The sequence below is a fragment of the Portunus trituberculatus genome, chromosome 45 (assembly GCF_017591435.1).
Source record: "Portunus trituberculatus isolate SZX2019 chromosome 45, ASM1759143v1, whole genome shotgun sequence".
NCBI classification, from domain to species: Eukaryota; Metazoa; Arthropoda; class Malacostraca; order Decapoda; family Portunidae; genus Portunus; species Portunus trituberculatus.
This window is the reverse complement of record NC_059299.1, coordinates 7199980-7220107: the sequence shown is the minus strand read 5'-3', so window position 1 is coordinate 7220107 and position 20128 is coordinate 7199980. Positions and strand designations below refer to the sequence as shown.

Here is a 20128-nt window from a genome sequence, read left to right as displayed (position 1 = left end):
AGTGGTTCATTGATTCTATTATGGGTTAAATGGCTCATGAAAGGGTATTTGTAGCATTATTGTCGTTACTAGTATGATTATTATTATTATTATTATTATTATTATTATTATTATTATTATTATTATTATTATTAGTAGTAGTAGTAGTAGTAGTAGTAGTAGTAGTAGTTGTGGTATTAGCAATAATTAGTAGTAATAGCAGTAGTAGTGGTAGAAGTAGTAGTAGTAGGAGTAGTAGTAGAAATAGTAGCATTAGTAGTAGTTGTTGTAGTAGTAGAAGTACTAGTATTAGTAGTAGTATAATAACAACAATAATAGTAATAATAATGATAAAAATAATAATAATGATATTGATAATGAATAATAATAATAATAATAATAATAATAATAATAATAATAATAATCTACGTGTTGTGCTAAAACTGTCTTTGTTTTACCTTTTCTCACCTTACACTTACATAATTAGCAACTATTCAACTCTCTCTCTCTCTCTCTCTCTCTCTCTCTCTCTCTCTCTCTCTCTCTCTCTCTCTCTCTCTCTCTCTCTCTCTCTCTCTCTCTCTCTCGTCAGCGGCTTTATCGCTTTTTAAAACACGTTTCCCTAAGTGACAGTCAGCTTCCGTCTTATGTTTTTGTAATTATCTCCTCTGTTTCCTTCTCTGTGTCTTAGTTTCCTCTTACATCCGGCTCAAATTTATTCCCTCTTTATCCTTTTTCCTTTTCTTCCCCATTCAAACACTGTCATTCCCACTTTATGTCATTTAAACACACACACACACACACACACACACACACACACACACACACACACACACACACACACACACACACACACACACACACACACACACACACACACACACACACACACACACACTCTCTCTCTCTCTCTCTCTCTCTCTCTCTCTCTCTCTCTCTCTCTCTCTCTCTCTCTGTCTGTCTCATCCCAGTTCAATAACCCGAAATCCGATACTCAACTAATTTTCGTGATATCTTAAAACCTTCTCATTTCTGTGTTCCTGTCTGTCTATCTGTCTGTCTGTCTGTCTGTCTGTCTGCCTTTCTGTCTGTCTCGTTAATGATTTCTTCTCTCTCTACATTTTTTTATATATATTTTTACAAAACAGTATTTCATTTTCTCTAGAATTTTCTGGGTTTTTTTTATATTTTCACTTTTTTATTCAGTCATTTAGTTTTTTTTTTTATTCTTGACAAAAATGGTTCTGACTTTCTTTTTTTTATTTTTACCGTTCTAGAAAACTTATTTATTTTCTCTTCTATTGAAAAAAAAAACCCTGTATTTATCTATTTTTCTTACTACTTTCTGCAACTTTCGTACCTTGTTTGAATTTTTCCTCTTGTTTATTGTGCCTTGGTCGTGTGTCTGTCAGGCTTCAATTTTCTGCGTCGTCTCGGTAACTCGCTTTCTTCATTACTGTATAGAGTAGCTGTGTTTCTGCCATCATAGTCTCACCCTTCTTCATTTTCTGTCATCACCTCATGATATTACATTCCTCCCTTCCTCTTCCCTCCCTCACATCTCCCTCCTCCTCTCTCCCTCTCTCCTTCCCTTCCAAAATTCCTCTTTCTTCATTTTCAACTAGTACGTTCCATTCTTACTTTTCTGTCTCTCTTTCTTTCTCTTTCTTTTCGTGTTTTTTTTTCTCTCTTTCCTTGTCTTCAGCTGTTTCTTTTGTGTGTTCGTTCTTGTTTCCTTTCTCTTTCATTCTCCACTTTCTTTTCTCTTTTCTCTTTCTTCTTTACACGCGTTCCTTAGCCAGATTTTCACTGTTTTCTCCTGTGTCTCTTCCTCTTTCATTTTTTCTTGTTTTTCTCTTTCTTTCTCGTCGTTCTCTCAATGCTCAGCTACATTCTTTCCTTATTTTTTCCCTCGTATACGCTTTCTCTCTCTCTCTCTCTCTCTCTCTCTCTCTCTCTCTCTCTCTCTCTCTCTCTCTCTCTCTCTCTCTCTCTCTCTCTCTCTCTCAATACTTTTCGAAATCGTAATTCCTTCTCAATCTTTTATTTCCACCGGTCTTCCTTCTCTTCCTTCTTCCTTTTACCTCCTCGCTTTATCTCACTACTCCTTCTCCATTTGTCTTGTCTCTCCTCCTGTGCTCTCATTCTGTTCCTAAGGATTTCTCAACTCTCTCTCTCTCTCTCTCTCTCTCTCTCTCTCTCTCTCTCTCTCTCTCTCTCTCTCTCTCTCTCTCTCTCTCTCTCTCTCTCTCTCTCTCATTTGCTCGTAACCCGCCCCTCCTTTCACGATATCCTTTCTATAATAGAATTCCTCTCTCTCTCTCTCTCTCTCTCTCTCTCTCTCTCTCTCTCTCTCTCTCTCTCTCTCTCTCTCTCTCTCTCTCTCTCTCTCTCTCTCTCTCTCTCTCTCTCTCTGTAATCTTTACGTGTGTGTGTGTGTGTGTGTGTGTGTGTGTGTGTGTGTGTGTGTGTGTGTGTGTGTGTGTGTGTGTGTGTGTGTGTGTGTGTGTGTGCTGGTGAGAGTGACTGATTATGGAGAAGGAAAGAGGAAAGGATGTTGATGCTTAATTTATCACTACTGCATTATTCTTCCTTCTGGTATGGAGGAGGAGGAGGAGGAGGAGGAGGAGGAGGAGGAGGAGGAGGAGGAGGAGAAGGAGAAGGAATAAGAGGAAGAAGAAGAAGGGGTGATACAGTTTTTCTTGTTTTCGATCTTCTGTTTGTTTCCTTGTGTGTGTGTGTGTGTGTGTGTGTGTGTGTGTGTGTGTGTGTGTGTGTGTGTGTGTGTTTCTTCTGTCTTCTCCTTTGTTTGTTCCCTTCGTTTCTTTTTCGTGTATGTATCACTTTCTTTCTCTCGTTACTCTGTCTTTCTTTCTCCCTTTTTCTTTTGCATACTAGGTACATTCTCTCTCTCTCTCTCTCTCTCTCTCTCTCTCTCTCTCTCTCTCTCTCTCTCTCTCTCTCTCTCTCTCTCTCTCCAGATGTTCCAGCAGTGTTATATGGTAGCAATGTGTAATAGTTAGTGCCTGAGAGAGAGAGATTGATAACCCCTTTAGAGAGAGAGAGAGAGAGAGAGAGAGAGAGAGAGAGAGAGAGAGAGAGAGAGAGAGAGAGAGACTAAATACTCATGAAAATCTGAAATGAATCCTTTTATTTATTCTTTCATTTTCTATACCACCACCACCACCACCACCACCACCATCACCACCAGGCAGTAATGCGGTGCCGGCCATCAGCTGATCCGCTTCATTGAGCTCAGCGTCTCCCTCAAGCATATCATGAAGGAAACTTTACGCCTCATGAATTTTTAACCCACCCTGAAGATTTTCCTTTAATATTCCTTGATTAGTTTTCAGAGTTTTTTTATTATTATTTTCAATCATGGATATTTCTAGGGGTTAGGGTTGAGTTAGGTCAGGTTAGGTTAGGGTAATACAGGGTTGGGTTAGGTAGGGTTACGTAGGGTAGGATAGGTGCAGGGCATTACCATCGTTAGGTTAGGTTAGGTTCTACAAAAATAACTCTTCCTTTTATTACTACTATTTTTCTTCCTCTTCCTCTTACTCTTCCTCCTCTTCCTCCAAGTAATAAGATGGTGCAAAGATCCTTCTTCCCTCAGCCTCCCACTGTACCTTACCTCCAACCTGCAATCCTCCTTCTCCTCCTCTTCTTCCTCCTCTTCTTCCTCCACGACAGGGACACAAAGGTGGAGGATCAGGTGATCTTTATTTACACCTGGCCGGAGAAGGCGGTCGATAGGTATTTTTCTTCCTTCATGGAGGAGGAGGAGGAGGAGAAAAGGAGGAGGGAGGTTATCGGCTTCCCTTTCTTAAACTCTACTATTTTTCGTCTGTATTTTTGTCCATTGCTCTTCATAGACGGACGAGGATGTGAGGAAGAGATAGTCGGGTATTTTGAAACGGAGAAAGAAGTAGTGATTGAAGGTTATGAAGCGTGATATAGTGCAAGGGATGATGATAACAATAATAGCAGTAATAACAATGATAATAATAATGATGATAATAATAATAATAATAATGATAATAGTAATAATAATAATGATAATGCTAATAATGTTAATGCTACTAGTAACAATAATGATAATAATAATAGTGGACGATGAGATTGAGAGGATTATTATATGCTGGAACAGTAATTATTCGGACGTACTCGTCAGATATAGTAAAATAAATAGATTGATGGTAGTAGTAGCAGTAGTAGCAGCAGCAGTAATAGTACTAGTAGTAAAAGTAATAGTAATAGCAGTACGAGTAGTAGTGGTGTTAGTAGTAATAGTAGTAGTAGTAATAGTAGTAGTAGTAGCAGTAGTAGAAGCAGAAGTACTTACAGGAGGATTAATAAAACAGGTGCAATGATAACGATAATGATGTTGACGATGATAGTAATTATAAAAATGATAGTAATAATAATAATAATAATAATGATAATAATAATGATAATAATAATAATAATAATAATAATAATAATAATAATAATAATAATAATAATAATAATAATGATAATAATAATGATAATAGATAACAGCCTTCCTGTCATAAGAAAAATACTAATGACATAAATGACAAAGTAAAAAGAATGAAAATTTCCAAAAGAGTTAAAAAAAAGTATTATCATCAATATATATATTTTTTGCAGCACTACTGCCTATAAAAGTGGCGAACCCGAGACGTGGATGCCGTTCAAACAGAGGAATATAAACAAAACATTCACGCTGCGCATATAAACCATATCAGCCACGTAGAAAAATAGGGAAAAATATATAAAAAAAAGTGAGGTTTTAATTTTCGTAAGACATTTTAAGCTTGTATTCTATTTCAGTTCACTATTACTTTTATTTCGTGTTTTATTATGAAATGTTTGATCTGATTTGTGGACATTTGAAATTTTGAGAATTATGAAAACAATGTAACATCTTTAGAGTAAAACATAGACATTTACACAATTACCTATTCGACTGACACTAATTCTAACTGAAGGAAAAACTGATGAAATATTCCACTGCCTTAGACACTACATACACTCAAACATACAGACAGGCACAGGTATAGAAAGCAGTACATCACACAAAACGGACAGTCACATACAGCATATAGAAAATACTGACAAAACATGCGCTAACACACACACACACACACACACACACACACACACACACACAGAGAGAGAGAGAGAGAGAGAGAGAGAGAGAGAGAGAGAGAGAGCCTGGAATCTACACACAGACAGACGGACAAGAGTTGAAAGTACCGAATTAAGTTGTAGACAGTAATTAATGAACTCCTTGGCTGGGAAGAATGTTATCTCTCTCTCTCTCTCTCTCTCTCTCTCTCTCTCTCTCTCTCTTCGCTAATTGACGGGGACAAAAGGAAACTATGCTTACGTTTGCGACTTTCAATTCTCAGACCTCTCTCTCTCTCTCTCTCTCTCTCTCTCTCTCTCTCTCTCTCTCTCTCTCTCTCTCTCTCTCTCCCGTACCTTGCTTCTCTCATCATTTATCGTTTTTACAGTCCTGCACCTCAAGAAAAATTCAGCAAAATGGCGATTTAAAGGGAAGTTACGTGAGGAGAGTGCTCACTAAAGATCAGCAGGAGACGTTGAACTCTGTAACCTTCCGCAGACTCGCCTCGGTGCCACGTGGGATCACAAACGATAGCAGTAAACATGTTAGAATACTCGAGTCTCAATTCCTGTATGTTTTTTTTTTTTTTCTTAAGGATTTTTTTTTATACGAATTATTCCTGGAAGTACTTGTGTAATTGGACGTGGAGTGCTCTAATGAAAGTTGCACCAGTAAACACACCTGCCTTTATTTAATTTCCTTCCATTCTTTTAGTTTTTTTTTTAGGAAACTTGGCTAAGAGAGAGAGAGAGAGAGAGAGAGAGAGAGAGAGAGAGAGAGAGAGAGAGAGAGAGAGAGAGAGAGAGAGAATTTTAATTTGAATAGCAAGGTGAAGAAGTTCTATAAATAAGTGAGAAAAAGAAATACGGGGAAAAAGAGAGAGAGAGAGAGAGAGAGAGAGAGAGAGAGAGAGAGAGAGAGAGAGAAATAGGTTACAGCGATAGTACTGCACCAGGAGAGTATTTGTGACCATCAACCTGACAGGCAATCCACAGTACCATAAAAATAAGAGATTTTGATCTTGCCTCTACATTCTCTTCCCTGGAAAAGGAGGAGGAAGAGGAGGAAGAGGAAGAGAAGTACGCTTTCTTTCTTCCTCAATCTTCCTTCTCGCTCCCTCCTCTCGTTCTCTCCTCTTCTCTTTCTCCAAATCCCTTTCCGGTATCTCTTCTCTCTTTCTTAGCCACAGTTTTTTGTCTTCCTTCTTTTATATTCTCTCTCTCTCTCTCTCTCTCTCTCTCTCTCTCTCTCTCTCTCTCTCTCTCTCTCTGTGTCTTTGGGTTTTTTTTCCTATTATTTTCCCCCTTTATGGATCCTATTTCCTTCCTTCCCTTTTTTCTTACCCTACATCCCTTCTCCGCCCTCCTCTTCCCTCTTTCCTTCCTTGTCTACTCTTCTTTGTTGGAAGACGAAAGAAAAATACGTTTGTTCCTTTCCTCGTTCCATCTACCCTTTATTTTTCTTACTTTTGGTCTCTCTCTCTCTCTCTCTCTCTCTCTCTCTCTCTCTCTCTCTCTCTCTCTCTCTCTCTCTCTCTCTCTCTCTCTCTCTCTCTCTCTCTCTCTCTCTCTCTCTGCTTTCTTTGATTTTCTTTTTCTTGTTTATCCATTCACTTTTATTTTATCATTTTATTTTCATGGTTTCTTAATTTACATGCTCATTATTCATGATTTCCTTTCCTCTTTCCTTGAATTCTCTGCACTGGGTTCTTTTCGTACAATTTTCTCTTCCTCCTCCTTCTCTTCACCTTATCTCAAGCTATCCCTTTTTTTCATCTACATCTTTATCATGCTGTCTCTTCACTTATCCTTTCTATTTTCAGTCATGTCTCACTCTCCGGCACGTATCATCTCAAGGTCTTTCCAGTCATTCCCTCGCGTTTGCCTCGTTCTTCCGTCTTTCTCTCTCATTACCATCCTCTCGTTGTCTGGTGGAGCGAAAGAGGCGCCGTTCTTAATACTCCATAGCACATCCGGATCATTGTGGAAAAAAATAGAGAGTGAAAGAATAAATATATGTATGTATGTATGTATGTGTATATATGTTTTATTTATTTATTTTTTCGTTCGTGCGACTTGGTTTCGTTTAAATATTTGTTTTATCTTTTCGTTTTTTTTTTTTAATTGGCGTGATGTATTATGGTTTGTTTATAATTTTTGCTTGTATGTTTATTGTAAAAATTGTGTTTGTTGTTACACATGTATAGTCATTTATAGAGATTAATTGCATTAGTGTTAAGGGTAGTTTGATAGTTTTAGTGACAGATTGAAATGATTTCTACGTTATCTACAGCAAAAGCATTCTTAACGGGCTAAGGTAGTGATCACTGTGGTCTTTGAAGAGAGTCGCCATATCATCTCTATTTTTTAAAAGGCTCCAGTTTCATTGACACGGGTTTTTAAGTTAAGGGTAGTTTGATGGTTCTAGTGAAAGATTTACCTGATCTCTACATCAACAGCAAAAACACTCTTAACAACCAAGGTAATAATCTCTGCGGCCTTTAAAAATAGTAACCACATCACCTCTGTTTTTGATGCGGGTTTTGATGCATATGTTCATTGCAGATACATTAACGAATTATTTTTACTGAGAGATAAATACATATATACAGTTCTGCCTCGGCTCTCCCGTTCCTTTCGTCATGTATTTATTTTAATCATGTCTATTTTAGCTGAAGCCGCATCGTAGGGAATAAACCATTTTTTTGATGTAATTTGAAACTCTAAGAATATACGAAAATAATTATACACATACACTTTTGTGCTTCTCTTTATTTGTCTTTATTAGAATCCTTCACTATATTTTACAGTAATTTCCTGAGCTAAAACGAAAACAGCACATGATTACTTACTCTCTTTGAAACTTGATACTGTGGAGGAAACTTGTACGGAATCATAAATATAAATACCTTTCACTTCGCTGTCTCATCATTTACGTAACTGAAATTTTTAGTAATACGAATCCTCACTCAGACTTTAATATTCTGAACCAAACCGGAGTGGCACTTAGAGGAATCTTCTTTTAAAACCTGAAACCCTTTGCAGAAACTTCTCTCGTTAATCCGAAGCTGGCATATCGCGTGGCCCTTCCCTGACATGCACGCCACTTTGGTCCCTTCCCCCTGCCCCACTTTCCCTCTCCCTCTCTCCTTCCTTAGCCTTCATACTGTTACCCCCTGTTGCGTGTAGTCCTTCCTATTCTTGTCACTCATTCTTCAATATTAGACTGTTTTTACTTTTCTTCTTTAGTAGTCTCTGTGATTTACTGCCGTGGTCTGAAAACCTCTTATATTATTCTCTACTCTAGGGACTGCCACGCGGAAGCCTGATGGTTCCTTGTAGCTTCCTTTGTATTCCTTTGTTCTATAGATTTAATTTTGTGTCTACTCTATTTTAACTCAACTCGACTCTATTTCAATCATTCTCTATCTTATTATACAATCCTCTACTTCAACCTCTTTGTTCAATTTACCACTTCTGCTTCGGACATCACACATACATCACCATTATATATCTACACTAATCCCTCAACCACCCACTGCCTCACTCTCTTTCTCTCTCCCCAGTGCCTTGCCTACCTGCCCCACTCTACCTGTCCTCATCTCTCCCACACACCTGCACCTCTGGACACTATTACAGGTGATGCTTATATTGCAGGTTCTCTTGTTCTTGTTATTTCTGTCCTTCGTTAATTGTCCACTCATGTTTCTTTTAATACTTTTCAGGTCAGTAGGTAAGTGAATACGTGAATAGAATAATGATAATAAGAATATGAAAGTTTTGATAGTGACAGGAGGAGGAGAAGGAGGAGGAAGAAGAGGTATCACAGTGTTCTCTCTCTCTCTCTCTCTCTCTCTCTCTCTCTCTCTCTCTCTCTCTCTCTATAGCCATCCCATTCATGCCTTTTATTAATTACGTTTAGCTTTGAGGGGAATATTTGCATTGCCTGAAGGAGAAAAGGAAGAGAGGAGAAAGATTATGAGATGAAAGAGAAACATTTGAAAGGTAAAAGAAAAGATGAAAGAGATGAACGAGAGAGAGAGAGAGAGAGAGAGAGAGAGAGAGAGAGAGAGAGAGAGAGAGAGAGAGAGAGAGAGAGAGAGAGAGAGAGAGAGAGAGAGAGAGAGAGAGAGAGAGAGAGAATGGATAGTTCAGTACAAAAGGTAGAAAGGAATTTTAGGATGGGGTGAAAAGAAAACTAAATGAAAAAAAGAGAAAGGGAGAACGAGGAAGGGAGAAATGAAGGAAAAAACAAGAGAAAGTTAAATAAAAATGGAAACGAAAGGTGGGGGAAAGAAAACGTAAGAGAATGAGAAGGAAAGGGAAGAAAGCACTAGAAAAATAAGGGAAAATGAAATGAAAGGAAATAAAAGATAATTAATAAAGAAGGAAAAACAAAGTAAAGGAGTAATGAAAGAAGGGTAGAGAGGAAGAAGGGGAAAGAAATAAGGGGAAGGAAGGGGAGAGAAACAAATCATTTACCTTTTCTTTGTATCGTAAAGGAATCACTATTTGTTTTTACCCAGAGAGAGAGAGAGAGAGAGAGAGAGAGGAAGAGGGAGAGAGTAAAGAAGGTCATGCATAAAACAAGAGCAAAAAATAAAGAAACAAGAGGAAAGAAAAGTAAAATAGTGAAGAAAGAAATACGCAGGAGAGAAAAGAATGTGTGATTAAAAGAAGAGAGAGAGAAAGAAAGAATTGGAGGAAAGAATTAGGGAAGAAGGGAAAGAAAGGGAAAGGGTAATTGCTTGAAAGTAATCATTAGCTTCTTAGTCCATTCCATAATTACAAACTTCATGACTTCGGAGGGAAAGAGAAAAACCCGCTTTTCTTTCCTGGAAGACGCAAAAAAAAAAAAAAAAAGATGAAAAAAAGGAAAATCAGGAGCGTTTATTTCACCTTTTTCTTATGTTTTTTTTACAACTTTTTTTTTCCCAGGGTGAGAAAATTCCAGCCTGAATATTGCCTGAAAGTTATCTCTAATTACCAATCACGTAGTTATCGAGGAGAGAGAAAAAAAAAGATGCAGTGACTAGAATTTTTACGTTTATTTCAGTCAGAGAAATTGGTAGTGCTGGGACCTTTCATAATTTGATTTCCCTTTACTGAAGTCAAAAAGCAGAAAAAAACTAATACAGCCAATATACATCAGTAATACATAGCTTTGTTTTACGAGTCTAATTATTATCCGAGTTTTACGTAAAGGCCATTTTCCTATTAAACACTAGTAGGTTTTATGTTTTAATGGTGGTGGTGATGTGGTTGTTGAGAGAGAGAGAGAGAGAGAGAGAGAGAGAGAGAAACAGGGTAAAGAGGAGAGTAAAGCTGAAGGAATAGGGAGAAGGCGTAAGAAAAGGCGCTGAGAGCGAGAGAGAGAGCGAGAGCGAGAGAGAGCGAGAGAGAGAGGGGAAGCGTAGGAGAACAGAAAGAATAGAATAAAAGGTATAGTATGAAAGATGAAGTGGAAAGAAGAATATGAAAAGTGAAGAAAGAGAGAAACGAGTATTTAAAAGGTATAGAAGGAAAAGGAAGAAAGGTGTACCTAAAGGGTGAAGATAGAAAAAAGAAGGAGAGAATAACAAAGACCAAGAAAGAAAACAAGGAGAGAAGGAAAGATGAAAGAAAGGACGGAGCAGAAAAGAAACGGTGAAATGAAAGGAAAATAAGAAAACAAAAGGAAAAGTGAAAGTAAGAGAAAAAAAAAAGAGGGAGTTAGAAGCGGACAGAGGGAAAGGAGGAAAGAGTAAGGAGTAGAAGGTGCGGAGAGGCAGCACTGCGTCCCCACCTGCCTAATTATCTCTAATGAACCCTTGTTTGCTTATTACCAACCACTTTAGTCCGTCCGGGTGGAGTCCGCGCTGGGAGAAGCAGTAGGCTGGCTGTTGTGACGCAGGGAGGACCTACTATGCACGTGAGGGAAGAAGGGGTTTGTGTTCTCTCCAGGTGTTTTCTTCCTCCATCCCTTTCTCCCCTTTGTCTTGTAACATCTCGCTTTGAAATTTTATTCTATCGCTATTTATTTATTTATTGGTGTCATTTTTTTTCCGTTGTGTTCCTACCTTCGTTCATCCTTTCCGGGCGTTTATTTCCTTTGTTTCGCATTGTTTTAAAATTCTATTGCTATTCGTTATTTATTGTTCTGTAACTTTTGTCATTTTTCTTAAGTTTCCTCGTGTTTCTTTCTACCTTCGTCCTTATTCGGCGAGTTTATTCCCTCGTTTTGTATTATTGCTTAAAAATTGTATTCCTGTTTTCATCTGTATCTTTTGAGTTTTACATTTTTCTTTACACTTCTATTGTTCTGTAATGTTTCTTTTATGTTTTGCTGGTTAAAGGGTAAGATTGGCATCGGGGAGCCAGTGAACAATAACTGAAAAAAACTGCAGGTTCAACTCGAGGTTATGCAAAGGGGCACTTAAGAAACTATTTAATAACCCAATAACAAAACAAACTTGCATACAGATAACAAATAAATATAACCCTAAATCGTTGAAGCGCCAGGACAAGTGCCACTGGCCTCCTTCTCGATGGCGGAGTAGTCGAGTTGGCGGAGTGATAGGCGATGGGATGGAGGATGCCGCCTGTGGGGTCCGCTTATAGGACAGCACCCACTCCAACCCCACTTGCGTTCTCTTGTAGATGGGAGGGGCGGGTAGATGGGAGGGGAGGGGCGGGAGTGATCTAGCGTCCAGACCAGTGGCTCTGGGAAAGAGACGCCTAAAGATGTTGCAAGGCTTGGTCGCAGAAGATCAGTCACGGGAGGCGGCCAGGGTGGAGAAGTTCCTACAGAACCGTCCGTAGAAACCAGCCATCCCCAAGAACCTCATGAGAAAAAAAAATATAATGCAATCACAAATATAATGCAATCAATCCCAAAAAACAGTCCCGGAAAAATGTAACATTGAACAAGGGTTATAAGGGTCCTGTCACGGTCGCCAATTTTTTTTTTTTTTTTTTTTTTTTTTTACATTACAAGGGCACTGGCCAAGGGCAAACAAAGTGTTGGAAAAAAAAAAATCCCGCTGGTTGCCAGGCCCTGTTAAGAAGAAAGTAGAAAGAGAAAAAACAAAAAAAATCTAAAAGGAGGGTCCAGTTAACGTAAGAGGTGTCTTGACACTCCTCTTTTGAAAGAGTTTAAGTCATAGGCAGGTGGAAATACAGACACAGGTAGAGAGTTCCAGAGTTTACCAGTGTAGGGAATGAAGGAGTGAAGATACTGGTTAACTCTTGCATTAGGAAGATGGACAGAATAGGGATGAGAAGTAGAGAGTCTTGTGCAGCGAGGCCGCAGGAGGGGAAGGCATGCAGTTAGCAAGTTCAGAAGAGCAGACAGCATGAAAACAGCGGTAGAAGACAGATAAAGATGCAACATTGCGGCGGTGACTTAAAGAATCAAGACAGTCAGTTAGAGGAGAAGAGTTGATAAGACGAAAAGCTTTAGATTCCACCTTGTTTAGTAAAGCTGTGTGTGGATCCCCCAGACATGAGAGCCATACTCCATACACGGGCGGATAAGGCCCTTGTACAGAGCAAGCAGCTGGGAGGGAGAGAAAATGGACGAAGACGCCATAGGACACCTAACTTCTTGGAAGCTGATTTAGCAAGAGTAGAGATGTGAAATTTCCAGTTTAGATTTTTAGTGAAGGATAGACCGAGTGTGTTTAATGTAGAGGAGAGGGAAGTTGAGTGTTATTGAAGAAGAGAGGATAGTTGTCTGGAAGGTTATGTCGAGTAGATAGTTGTAGAAATTGAGTTTTTGAGGCATTGAACAAAACCAGGTTTTCTCTGCCCCAATCAGAAACAAGTGAAAGATCAGAAGTTAGGCGTCCTATAGCATCTCGCCTTGAGTCATTTAATTGTTGTTGGGTTGGGCGTCTGTTGAACGCTGTTGAATAATGCAGGGTGGTATCATCAGCATAGGAGTGGATAGGGCATTGAGTCAGATTTAGGAGATCATTGATGAATAATAGAAAGAGAGTGGGTGATAGGACAGAACCCTGTGGAACACCACTGTTGATAGTTTTAGGGAAGAACAGTGACCGTCTACTACAGCAGCAATAGAACGATCGGAAAGGAAACTGGAGATGAAGGTACAGAGAGAAGGATAGAATCCGTAGGAGGGTAGTTTAGAAATTAAAGATTTGTGCCAGACTCTATCGAAGGCTTTCGATATGTCAAGGCCGACAGCAAAGGTTTCACCGAAGTCCCTAAAGAGGATGACCAAGATTCAGTTAGGAAAGTAAGAAGATCACCAGTAGATCTGCCTTTACGGAAACCATACTGGCAATCAGAGAGAAGGTTGTGAGCTGATAGATGCCTCATTATCTTCCTATTAAGGATAGACTCAAAGGCTTTAGAAAGGCAGGAAATCAAAGCTATAGGGCGGTAGTTAGAAGGATTGGAGTGGTCACCTTTTTAGGGACAGGTTGAATGTGAGCAAACTTCCAGCAAGAAGGATAAATAGAAGTAGAGAGACACAGATGAAAGAGTTTGACCAGGCAGTGAGCGAGTTCGGAAGCACAGTTTTGAGAACAACAGGAGGGACTCCATCCGGACCGTAAGCCTTCCGAGAATCAAGGCCAGAGAGGGCCAGGAAAACGTCTTTATAAAGAATTTTAATTTTAGGGATGAAGTAGTCAGAGGGTGGAGGAGTAGGAGGAATATGCCCAGAATCATCCAAAGTTGAGTTGGTAGCAAAGGTTTGAGCGAAGAGTTCAGCTTTAGAAAAGAAGAGACAGCTGTAGAGCCATCTGGATGAAGTAAAGGAGGGAAAGACGAAGAAGTAAAGTTGTTAGAGATATTATTGGCTAGATGCCAGAAATCTCGAGAGGAGTTAGAATTGGAAAGACTTTGACATTTTCTATTGATGAAAGAGTTTTTAGTAAGTTGGAGAATAGATTTGGCATGATTACGGGCAGAAATATATAGGGCATGAGTTTCAGCAGTTGGATGGCTACGGAACCGTTTGTGAGCCGCCTCTCTATCATTGACAGCACGAGAACAAGCAGAGTTAAACCAAGGCTTTTTAGCTTTAGGGTTAGAGAAAGTATGAGGAATGTATAGCTCCATGCCAGAGATAATCACCTCTGTTATGCGCTCGGCACAAAGAGAAGGATCTCTGACATGAAAACAATAATCATCCCAAGGAAATCAGAATAGTACTGCCTTAGTTCCTCCCACTTAGCAGAGTTAAAATGCCAGAAGCACCTCCGCTTAGGCGGGTCCTGAGGCTGCACTGGAGTGATAGAACTGGTAACGGAAATTAGATTGTGGTCGGAGGAGCCCAACGGAGAGGAAAGTTTAACAGAGTAAGCAGAAGGGTTGGAGGTTAGGAAAAGATCAAGAATGTTGGGCGTGTCTCCAAGGCGGTCAGGAATACGGGTAGGGAACTTCACTAGCTGCTCTAGGTCATGAAGGATAGCAAAGTTGAAGGTTTGTTCACCAGGTTGGTCAGTGAAAGAAGATGAAAGCCAAAGCTGGTGGTGAACATTGAAATCCCTAAAATGGAGATCTCAGCAAAGGAAAGTGAGATAAGATGTGCTCCACCTTGGAAGTCAAATAGTCAAAGAATTTTACATAGTCAGAGGAATTAGGTGAGAGGTATACAGCACAGATGAATTTAGTTAGAGAGTGACATTGAAGTTTTAGCCAGATGGTAGAAAATTCTGAAGATTGTGGGCACGAGAGCAAGTGGTGTCGTTACGCGCGTATGCGCAACATCCAGCTTTGGATTGAAAATGAGGATAGAGCAAGTAAGAGGGAACAGAAAAGGGGCTGCTGTCAGTAGTCACAGACAACTGTGTTTCGGTTAGGAAGAGAAGATGAGGTTTAGTAGAGGAGAGGTGGTGTTCCACAGATTGAAAATCTGGAACACAGATGGGTAAGATTGGCATCAAGGAGGTTATAAGGGTCCTGTCACGGTCGCCAATTGTTACTATCACCGGTTAGATGGGTAAGATTGGCATCAAGTAAGATTAGCATCAAGGAGCCAGTGGATGCCGGTGAACAAAAAAAAAAAAAACACTGCAGGTTCAACTGGTGAGAATATGCAGCAAAGGGGCACTAAAAGCTATTTAATAACCCAATAACACGAGACTGACATACAAATAGATATAACAAATAAATATAACCCTAAAGAACCCAACTTAATACCTAACAATAATACTACCCCAATATGGAGGTAGTGTGGAAAACCGGGACAAGGAAAAGTGATACTTACGAGGTCCCGCAATGGTGAAGTGCTGGGTGACGTGGATTCCACGTCATTCTAAGAGGCGTTGTGTTCCCTGTGGTTGAGACATTGACCTCGACTGCTTTCGAAAAAACAGGAACCTCGCTTAACACTTCCGCTTGAGTCGAATGGGGCCGCGCGAATCCTACTTCAGGACAGGAGCGGGGCTTCATGAGACGGTGACGTGGAGGGGAGGTGGAGAGTCGATTGGGTCTGCGTAAATCCTACTTCGGGACAGGAGCGGGGCTTCATGAGACGGAGACGTGGAGGGGAGGTAGAGAAGTGGCGAACGAGGTAGCAAGCGGAGGAGGTGATGGTAGTGGAGTATGTTACAGGCGGGCCGTAACAGTAGCTTTTACTCCTTTGCACTTTTATTCCTCTACGTCTTCATAATCTTACTTTCTTACGCCTTTTTATCCTCTCACATGATAAACACCCATTCCTTTTTACCTTTCCCGCCTCTTAATATCCACACCTCATTCTTACCAAGCTTGTTTACCTACCATATGATATTTACTTTTCTTACCTTTTCATACCCACTCCTCATTCCAGTGTGATTCTTGTTTACTTACTACGCTGCCTCGTACTCTGATTTTTTAAAAGGGCACTTAACCCCTTCAGTACCATGCAGCGTTTTCATATTAATTCTGCTTACTATTTGGTGATTTTATACAGCTTCAGAAACTTATATGGGGACTAAAAATAGTAAAGATTCTGGCCATTATTTTTTTTTTACCTCCATAGACCTTTCCTATTGCAAGTAAGATCGTCTACTCACACCCAAAATTCATGGTAAAAATGTGTGTCAATATTGAAAGGGTTCATAGGGGGTCTCAAAACAAGGCGGTTAGATTATTGATATAGGCAAATTTTAATACACTACGCTCGAGTAAGTGTAGGTTTGAAGGAAGAGTAACAGCAGTATAAGAGAATAGGAAAATATATATAAAATGCGCATGTTATTGATTGTGTGGTGGGATTCAGAGAGAGGGAAAGGGAGGAGAGAAGGAGAGGCAGTACTACGGCTGCTGAGTTTAATAACAATGATATCTCGTGCAAGTTGTATTCTATCTCGAAAGTTGCGCAGAGGGAAGTTAACGAGAAGCATTTAGTTATGGCAGTGAAGTACTTGGAATGTAACTTGTTTGCTGCTGCTACTACTACTTCTTCTACTACTGTTGCTACTATTACTACTACTACTACTACTACTACTACTACTACTACTACTACTACTACTATTACTACTATTACTACTACTATTACTACTACTACTACTACTACTACTACTATTACCATCACTACTATTACTATTAACACCATCCCTTTTTTTTTATTTCACTTATATTTTATTTACTATACACTGACTAATCACCATCTCATGTCTTTCACTACCTACCATACACTATCAGTACCTCGTTATCTAGTACTCGCTGTTGACCTACTCATTATCTACGTAGTAACTAATATCTACCTAATAATATCTATCCTGTCCATTTAACCACTCCCTGCTATCTACTCCTTGCTATCTATTCACATACTACTCTCTACTAACCTGCTGTCACTCCCCGTCACTCTCCCTCTCTCCAGCCTCAACGAATTATGTGACGCGCCTTTGTCTCTCACTCTCTTTCTCTGTCCATCCCTGCCCTTGCCTCTCACACGCTCAGGCTTGCATGCCAATCCCGGACTTGGGCTCAAAGACGGATTTCACTCTCCAATTATCGCGTAGGTATAGTGCCCTGCCTCCTGCACCTGCCACGGAGACACGGGAGACACGGGAACAGGGTACAAAGGTTTACAGGATAAGGGGGCAACGGGATGGAGATGGGAAAGGGATGTGATGATAAAGATTTACAGGGGACGTTGGGGCACAGGGTTTGTCTTTCTACCTATTTACTTATTTTTTTCCTCTTTCTTTCCGTACTTATTTTCTACCTTTCTCCCTTCTTCACATTCCTGGTATCTTTTCATTGCTTCCTGTTTCCACCGGGCATGAGAGCAAATAACATCATTTCAGAATTGATGGAGAAAACTTGATTTATCTCGTGATTTCATTCGTGGTTGAAATCTTACAGGTAGGAAATTAAGTTATATATATATATATATATATATATATATATATATATATATATATATATATATATATATATATATATATATATATATATATATATATATATATAGTTTCTAAATTCAAAGTTGAGAGGGGAGTGTGTGCTGCTCCCGTACACTTGTGGCTAATTGAACTCTCTTATCTTGGTACGAGTGAAGGTATTAGAGTGTATAAGTTGTGCAGATCAAGACTTTCCTATTTCCATCAATTTCAAGTAAGAGAGAAAGTGTTGCACAATGAACTACAACCAGTCACGAACGGGAACTTAGCTCGTGCATTACATTCTTCTTGGTAACATTACATTAATGGTGAATAGAAGTAAGACATTTACATGATTTTCTTATCAACTCTTGACAAATGGACCACTAATGGGTATGAACTAATTAAATGGATTCGTGTCGACGTTTCTTAGAATTAACTTTAACTTAACACCATTTATTACATACAGAACCTTAACAATTTATGCAGTCACCAGGTGGTAGTCAGAATACAGTGAAAAAAATGTATAATTGTAGCTAAAAGATGAGGTACAATCCCGTCAGATCCCGTCAGTACAACAAATAGTGTAAAGTTAGTGTAATCCTTTAGTGACAAGCAGGATAGAATTAAGCTGATGGCTCGGTACTGAAAGAATTAAGAGGGGGGAATGGAAATGAGGCAGTTTGATGCATTCGTGTTAATTCTTGGTAAAACGCCGTTAATTGAAGGCAGAAACGAGGCAATTAAGTGGATTCATGAGAAGTGGGTGGCAGGGCCCGTGGGGGAGGTGGAGTGGCGCCCGGCTGGTGTGAGGCGCAGCTTTGGAAAGACGTGGGCTTACAGAACAGAGGGTGGAAGAAAATGGATTGTTAATGTGACGAGGGTTAGTGGGATTGGCGTGGCTTGGCGAGGAGGGACGTAAAGTGGAGTTGGGTTATCATTATCTTCATCATCATCATCATCATCGTCATTCATCATCATTATCATCACTATCATCATTCATCATCATTATCATCATCATCATTCATCATTCATCATCATCATCATCATCATCTTCATCATCATCATCATTATCAATATCATTTATCATCATCATCATCACCATCATCATCATCATCATCATCATCATCATCATCATCATCATCATCACCACCACAATTTTCACGTTCAATATAACGTTTAATCTGTAATTTCAATAGACTTTACCAAGATTTACATAATATTCTAAGTGTATTTTTATGATTCCAGTGATAATTTGTCAATGAATCTCCATCACTTAAAGGAAACCACTGTCAAAAAACCTAATTAATCATCTGTTTGATCTTTAAATGACGTTTTGTGAGAACAGAGGACGTTCGGGGTTCAGGCTGTTGTCTTTGCTGTCCGTCTAATCCAGAGCACCAAAGCAAAGCCAGGTTCTGGAGTGGTATGAGAGTTGTGACCCGTGACGTGGTATTGGTGACGCGCATGTGGGAGGAAGGGATAGGCGGAGGAGACTCAGCGGCTTTAATATTTCTCTCTCTCTCTCTCTCTCTCTCTCTCTCTCTCTCTCTCTCTCTCTCTCTCTCTCTGCTCATAATAAGTTCAATAAATCGTCATAAGCTTTTATATCTCTCCTATTTTTATTTCTTTCATTTCTATATCCTCCTCCTCCTCCTCCTCCTCCTCCTCCTCCTCCTCCTCCTCCCACATGTTCATTCCTTGCTCGATTCTCAAGTATTTGCTTTTTTCTGGCTTTCCTTTTCTCCCGTTTCTGATTTTTTTTTTTTTTTTTTCCTTCGTCTGTTCCTTCTCCTCCTCCGTTCCTCCTCCACTTCATCCCAGGCCAAGGTTTCTTCCATTACTTCTTCTTTGCTTTCCACTCCTTCATATATGTCTTTCTTTCCAATTTCTATTTATTATACTCTTTCCTTTCCTCCTTTCTTCTCTTTTCTCCCGTCCCCATTTCTATTTTTTTTTATTTCTTTTTAGTTCACCTCTCTCCTCCTCCTCCTCCTCCTCCTCCTCCTTCTTCAGAATCTCCTTTCACTTAGCCTCCTGAGATCAATGTTTTATTTTTTTTTCCTTTCGGTCACACGCGAAAGTCCTTTGTCCAACTCCTGCAGGGAAACAAGGAGCCCGTTTTTCCCTGTCGTGTTTCGTATGTCGCTGCGTCACTGCTTGGAGGAGGAGGAAGAGGAGGAAGCGAGGGCGTGCGGAAGTAGTGGTAGGGGTGGAAGAGATGCGTAGGAGGAAGAAGTGAAGGATTCTTGGGAGGGGGAGGAGGAGGAGGAGGAGATAGTGGTGGGACATGGAAGGTAGGCATAGGAGAAGAAAGGCAAGAGGATTAGAAGATGGAAGAAGAGGAAGGAGAGGAGGAGGAAGAGGAGGAGGAGGAAAAGATGGAGGAGGAGGCAAGATGAAGAAGTAGTGGTAGGGCAAGAAAGCAAGTGAAAGAGAAAGAAGAAAAGGAGGAAGAGGATTAGATGGTGGAAAGAAGAGGAGGAGGAGGAGGAGGAGAGTAGGAGAAAGAAAATGTGTGTAGGAGGAAGAGGAGGAGGAGGAGGAGGAGGAGAGAGTAGAGAAATGTCTGAGCTTATAAGTTAATCATAGTGACAAAAAAGGCAGCGTATTTCTCTTTCTGTAATAATGTTTCGTGGTGCAGGATGTGTGTGTGTGTGTGTGTGTGTGTGTGTGTGTGTGTGTGTGTG

The 20128-nt window shown here is 39.8% G+C and overlaps 1 long non-coding RNA gene across 1 annotated transcript; it reads right to left on the bottom strand.

The window, feature by feature from the left end:
• Positions 1-11530: 11530 nt before the first annotated feature.
• On the bottom strand, positions 11531-15424 carry LOC123519496. Its single transcript, XR_006679023.1, has 2 exons — positions 15335-15424; positions 11531-11937 (listed from the first exon to the last, which is right to left on the bottom strand). It is a non-coding gene; the product is annotated as an uncharacterized LOC123519496 (long non-coding RNA).
• Between the last annotated feature and the right edge of the window lie 4704 nt (positions 15425-20128).